The sequence below is a fragment of the Vigna angularis genome, chromosome 5, assembly GCF_016808095.1.
Source record: "Vigna angularis cultivar LongXiaoDou No.4 chromosome 5, ASM1680809v1, whole genome shotgun sequence".
Classification (NCBI taxonomy): domain Eukaryota; kingdom Viridiplantae; phylum Streptophyta; class Magnoliopsida; order Fabales; family Fabaceae; genus Vigna; species Vigna angularis.
Genome location: NC_068974.1, coordinates 23,906,186 through 23,912,909, shown reverse-complemented (window position 1 = coordinate 23,912,909; position 6,724 = coordinate 23,906,186). Strand labels below are relative to the sequence as shown.

Sequence of the window (6,724 nt, the reverse complement as noted above, 5' to 3'; positions counted from 1 at the left end):
CGGGGTTTTCTTTGAGCTGTGCAATTTTGACTTGAGGTAAGGGAAGCTAGAATTTCTTTAGTGTGCAATTTGTATGATTTCTGAACTGATTGAGCTAGATTCAGGATATTTGGGTATATGGAAAATATGATGTTGTCTTAGTAGTAATTTGGTGAAATGTATGTTTGGTGTGTTGATGGATATGTTCATGTGCTAAAATATATTGTATGTATGTTGGTGATGTTTTATTTGATGTTGATGAGTTGAATTATACAAATTGGACTGTTATAAGAAAAGAGTAACATTTATTATTGTGTTTGTAGTAGAAAATGCAAGTTTAAGTTAGGAAATGGTGAGAAAGGTTTGTTGGTCTGGTTTGGTGTAGTTGAGATGATTTATAAATTGATTGAGTTATTTTAAACACTTGGAAATGTTAGAGAATTGATTTAGGAGTGTGTTGTGAAAATGAGGTAGAGTTTTCTTGGTGTAGAACCCAATTTGGAGGAAGTGAACTAGTGAAAAATTGATTTTGGTGTTCTGTGTGAAATTGGTCAGTTTAGAGGGTTTAGGTGAGTAATTTGGGACTTGTTAGAGTCCCTAAATTACTTAGAATTGTGCCACAAATGGTAGAATTAAATTTGGGTTTATAAGTTGAGTTTTTATGAGTTTTTGAGTGAGATCTTGAGTCTAATTGTTTAGATTGAGGTTAGAAGCATTTAGACAACATTGGTTTAGTATAATAGGTATAAAACCCAATTTAGGAAGGTTAGAAGTTGGGAAAAATAGTTAAAATTGGTAAAAGTGGTTTGAGTTGCATAATTCTGCAGAATTCGTGTTGTAGAATTATGCAGACTCGCTGAGCGAATAGATTTGCATAGCGAGTAGTCATCGCGAGTTGCTCTCTGCCTGGGCATTCGCATAGCAAGAGGGCGCGTTGTGCGAATGGTTGTAGGGTTTTGCTCTTTGTCTGATGATTCGCACAACGAATCAGTGTGCTGAGCGCCTGGTGGTGGTCTAGGATCACTGCCAGATTTATTTGAATAGCGAAGGGGTGCACATAGCGAGTGTTTGGGGGGTCTGGACCACTGTTTGGGATTTCACATAGCGAATTGGTGCACTATGCGAGGGATTGAGGTCTGGTACCACTACAAGTTTATTCGCTTAGCGAGATGGGTCGTTGTGTGAGAAATCTCTGGATTCGCTATGCGAGAGGGTGCACTGAGCGAATGGTCTAAGTTTTAAGTTCACTCTTTTCTTCTATATTTTAAATTGATCTAAATGAGGTTCTAGACTAAGTATGAAGTATGTATGAAGATGTATTATGGTATTTGGTTGTTCATGTCATGAGTTATGTTTTGAAAGTAACAATATGGTTCCAAAGTGATAAAAGAAAGTTCTAAAGTGCATTCTCTTGGTGAGATTCAAGTGTAAGTTTAGAATGATTTGCAGGGAGCTCAGTATTGGGGGTTATCCTGAAACTCCAATGATTTTTCATTCTCATATAGAGAGGATTGATCCATGTCGTGAGGAGTAGCAGGAGGTCTTAGTCTTGGAGGCTTCCGGTATGCTCCAAGGCTTTGTACAGACTAACATCGTGAGTGTGGTAGGGTGAAACCCATTGGTAATGGCTTTGCAAAGTAGTAGAAGCCACTACGAGTGCACAACTCGCCATAGCTCGACAATCATTCTAAGTCCGGACGGTCTAAGTCAGTGTAGTGTCATTCATAAAGAGTTTGTGATGTGTATGAATGGGTATGATTGTATGAAATGTAGTTACTAACTATATGATTGCTCTTTTATTTAAACTAGCTTACTCCATTGTTTGTTGCTTGTGTTTTGTATGTATTGATGTTTCTTCTTTTGTAATGATCATTTTGTGGTGTGAGCAGAAGGAGATGAGGTGTCTCTAGAGTAGGCATTGAATGGTGGAGACACAGCGACTTAGTCTAGTTAGTATAGTATTGTGTATAGTTTTGGAATACCTAGGTGTATATATAAAGTTTTAAATTGTATGATTATTTTGGATAATTGTAAAATATAACACTTTATATTATAGTTGGATAATTGTTCTATCTTATTATGTATGTGATGACTCTGATATAGTTGTATACTATATTTTGGATGTTGATATAGTTGTATACTATATTTTGGATGTTACTTTGATTGACACATAAAAGAGTATAAGAGTGCATAATTAATTATCTTTGGGAGATTTCTTTTTCAAATTACTTAAATAATTAATCACGTGGTTGTGGTTCTGTAGTATTTGGTTTGAATAAATTCTTTGTTACCAAATTAACTGCACCCGAATTAATTAAACGTTGAATTTTGGATTCTTGTCTTTTTTTTCTTTTAATAAAAGTGTAGTAATGGATTAATAACTTGATTGTAATGATATATAGCTTTTGGTGATTATAATATATATGGTTTCTGGTGTGATGACTTTTCTTTTTTTTTTTCTCTAAATTTTAAATATTTTCGATTTGGTTTTACTTATTTACTTGCGGTTTTGTTTTTTATATTTTTAACTACATATATACACTTCTTTGATAATTTTCTTGTTTTTTTTTCAATATTATCATTTTAACTATTATTTTTAAAATTTAAATAATAATTCATAATAAAAACATTATTTTTCAGTTTTATTATTTTAGTAACTATTTTTTTTAATTCAAACAATTACTTATTATAAAAAAATTATTTACTATTTTATCAACCACTTTTTCAAATTAAAATAATTACTCATAATAAAAATATTATTTGCATAATTTTATTTATAATGTCTTTTAACATATACTTGGTGTCTTTTTTTTCAATTTTACCTTTATAATTACTACTTTTTAAATTTAAATAATAATTCATAATAAAAAATTATTTTTCATTTTTATCAGTAACTACTTCTTTTTAATTTAAATAATTACTTATTATAGAAAAATTATTTATTCTTTTATCAATATTTTTTAAAATTTAAATGATTATTCATAATAAAAAAGTTGTTTGTACAATATTATTTACATAATATTATCTATAGTTATATTTATAACTATATACACTTTCTTTTTCAATTTTACTCATTTATTTATTATTTTTAAAATTTAAATAATTTATAGATATTTAAATATCGTACACACAAGCGCGAGCTTGTGTTTATCCAAGTAAATTTTAAAGTGTTTTTCATTTATAATTTATAACATTTTGTTTACTGATTTCTTATACAGTGTTGTTGTCCAGTAATAATTTTAAATAGAAAAGTAAAAAATAATTTAATTTTGTCTTTATTCTTATTTATTCAAATAGTTATGAATATGAGAATGTAAATAATATTGTTCTAGGAAAATTTGCAACTATTTTGGTTGTACAGTATATCAGAATGGTAGATAGAGAAAAAAAATAAATATTAATTTAGAGGAAGTAGAAATTGATAATATTATTTTAAGAAGAATTTTATTTCATATAAAGAAATTTAATATAAAAAAGTGAAATTTATATTTATTTATTTATTATGTAGAGTAATACGAAAAATTATATTATTATTTTTTTAAAAGCAACGTCATAAATGAGAATTGATATCATACTTTATTTATATTGGTCAATGTCACTATATTATTCACATCAAACTTAAGTCATGTATTTAACTTATGAAAAATGATACTTGAACAACCTCTTTTGACAACATTTAGACACGGGACAGATGTCTAAATGAGATTGGTTCACGTGGAAAATCAAAATGAAAATGAAATCTGACGTGGAAAGGGGGTGGGCAGGGTTTTCAAGATCTGCGTTTCAAATTTGAAATTGATTTTGGAAGAATTGTTGAGAGAGAAGCGCGAAGGTTGAGAGGGAGACTGTGACCTAGAGAGAGAGGCCGAGAGAGTTCGAGAAAGGGAGTTCGAGAGAGAGAGTGGTCCGACGGAGTGCTTGCCGGAGTGCCCGCTGGACAACGTTGAAGGGTACCGATTCACGGTCGCCGGTACCGATTCACGACCGTTATCGATTCACGGCCGCCGCAGCTCCGACGTTGGCCAACGAAGCGAAGACGGAATCGTGTTCCGTCCGGCCCAGCGAAGTAGGGGCGCGTTCAAGGTCTCGCTTCGTCCCACCTCCTTCCGTCCCTGTGCCGGAGTGCCGCCGGAGCATCGCCGGAGAATCGTCGGAGTGTGGACTGTTCGGTGGACGAAAAAGAGGGGTTTTCCGGGTTGTTAGTCCAACCCACACAATTTTTCTTCGTCTGTGTTCAAACTGGCACACCTTGTGTTCACTCAAGGTTCGTTTTTTTTTATTCGACTGGATTGAAGCTTTAATATAATATATGCATGATGTTGTTTGTAAGCTGTAAAAATATGACTTGTTGGATGGCGGTGGAATGTTGTTTATGTATGATGGAGGTGGTTTGTTAATAGTATTTGTTGGATAAATTAAATGTGTGGTGATTGATACTATGGACATGAGAACATAAACATTCTTCCTTTGACGATACTGAAAATGTGTCTCCAAAGTGGGAAAATTTATGGAATAGACTTTTGTAAGTTTTCTTTAAATTAAAAGATTGATAGACAGTCTTGGTTGCATCTATTATTTCATGAGGGGTTAACTTTAGTTGGAGGGAGATTTGTCTTATTTTAGATGCAGTGTTAGTAGTAACAATTTATCTTACGTAAATAGAAGGTGCAAGTGAAATGTCTTGATCAACTGCAGTACTTATCAATTACTATGGGTACACATTAATAGAGTTTGGAGCTACTGGATTTTGATGGTATACATTGGAAATAAGGAAAAAATTGTTTGATGTCACCACTGTTATTATATTTAAAAGCTAATAAAAGATTTAAAGGTTAACGAAAGGTCCCTCACGGAAAATGATTTATTTAAAATAAATAAATTAAGCTTATGGTGGTAAGACCTTTAATGTATGTATCACTTTAAGTAGTGCTATATGTATAAGTGTATGATCGAAAAGTAATTGTTAAGAAGTAAAACAGGGTCTTTATTTAATATTATAAGGATAAGAATATTCAAGTGTTCTTAACTAAATGATGATATCATGTTTAAATTTTAGATGAATGATATTAATTTTAATGCTTTAATTATTGTATTTTGATATGGTATATGCTTTGTGTATAGGTGGTAAACGTTAACTCACCCATACTTTTCTGTTTGCTTATCTAGAGATGGAATCAAAACCCCTCATACTCACACCATGGAGCTTAGGCCTTATATTGAGGAACCCATTTCAAATGATGCAGCATCTTTAAACTTTATGTCTCTTGATCTTCGACCAAGAGTCATACATGATTTTACTGTCTAATAGAGATGCAGTCAATGAATGTTGGAAAACATTAGAGTATCACTATGCTACTGCTGATCGAAAAGCTGCTTCATTGCATTTATTGGATCCCTGGTCCATGAGGTAACCTACAAGTTTATCTTCGGTGCACAATTTCAATATTTCTCAATTTTAATGCCTTATTTCTTAACCAATATTATATTTTGATATCATGGTATCAGTTCAAACTCTGAATATGGTAATTGTTTATAGTTAGAGAGAATGATCTATTTGTTGCTTTTAACTATCTTAGAGAGAGAGAAAAATTATTGTAAGGTGTTCTAAATCTCATTGACACTGTAATTGTAAGTCTTGGAATTGATGTGTACTTTGTATTTTTAAATTGATTTAGTAGTTTGGAAAGTAAAGTTGATTTTGGCTTTCTGCAGGCCCATAATCTTGAATTGTTTTTTGGACATTTGTTTAATCGTTACAAAGACAACAAACCGTTCTTGTAGGTTCAACACGTGCATACTTCAATCCAACCGAACTCGTAAGTTTTTAATCTTGTTTTTTTTTAATTATAATATTTGTTTGTTTCATATAAGTAGCATTTCATTATTTGTATTTTGGACTTTTTTTGATGTAGATATGATTGTGGAGTTATTTTTTTGAAATTTATGGAGTTGTGGGATGTTGTTCAGAAATATGAAGGCAAAACAATATCCAATTACACTAGTGTAAGTTATCAACATTTTCATGGTGTGTCCCTTTGATTGAACATTGGCATTATATTGATATTGTGTGCATTTTTTTCTTTGTAGGAGGAACTACAAGAGGTTAGGGAGAAGTATGTGTGTGATTGGATTTTGGATGTTGACATTGTGTGGAGGAATGAAGTGTTGCAACATTTAGGGTTGTTACAAAATGGATAGTACGAATGTCATTTATGGATTTCTTATCACTATTTGAAATTGTGATGATTAGGTTTGAATGTACATATTTTTTGTTACAAATCATCAAAGAAATGTTCAATAAATGACATAATCAATGGTTGAAGATCATTTGCATGTCCAATAAGTGTTAAAAAAATTCATTAAAAAATCAATGTCATTTTGAAAGTTGAACTATCTCTGCAAAAACTTTGCCTGAATTCCCCACTTATTTGGTCTTTGCTACCAATGTTGTTTCTGTACAACGATTTTTACAAAGAATGGTTCCTTGGGCATTGTCAACACTCAATTTCGTCCGGGTTGATTAATAAATTTACTTTCATCATAAAGAAAAAATAAAATAAAAAAAAAATAAAAAAAAAATAAAATAAAAAAAAATAAAATAAAAAAAAATTAATAAAAAAAAGAAGGAAGAAAGGACGTTCGGCTTTTGACTGTTGTTGTGACCGTTCGTCCTCAACTGTGAGCCGTTAGGACGTTCGGCAATTCTCGGCTTCTACCGCTCGTCCTGACTTATCATCCTCACCAA

General features: G+C 31.7%; 1 long non-coding RNA gene across 1 annotated transcript; it reads left to right on the top strand.

The window, feature by feature from the left end:
* Window positions 1-3,812: 3,812 nt before the first annotated feature.
* On the top strand, window positions 3,813-6,274 carry LOC128196573 (uncharacterized). Its single transcript, XR_008249019.1, has 4 exons — window positions 3,813-4,243; window positions 5,146-5,386; window positions 5,692-5,982; window positions 6,067-6,274. It is a non-coding gene; the product is annotated as an uncharacterized LOC128196573 (long non-coding RNA).
* Window positions 6,275-6,724: the final 450 nt, after the last annotated feature.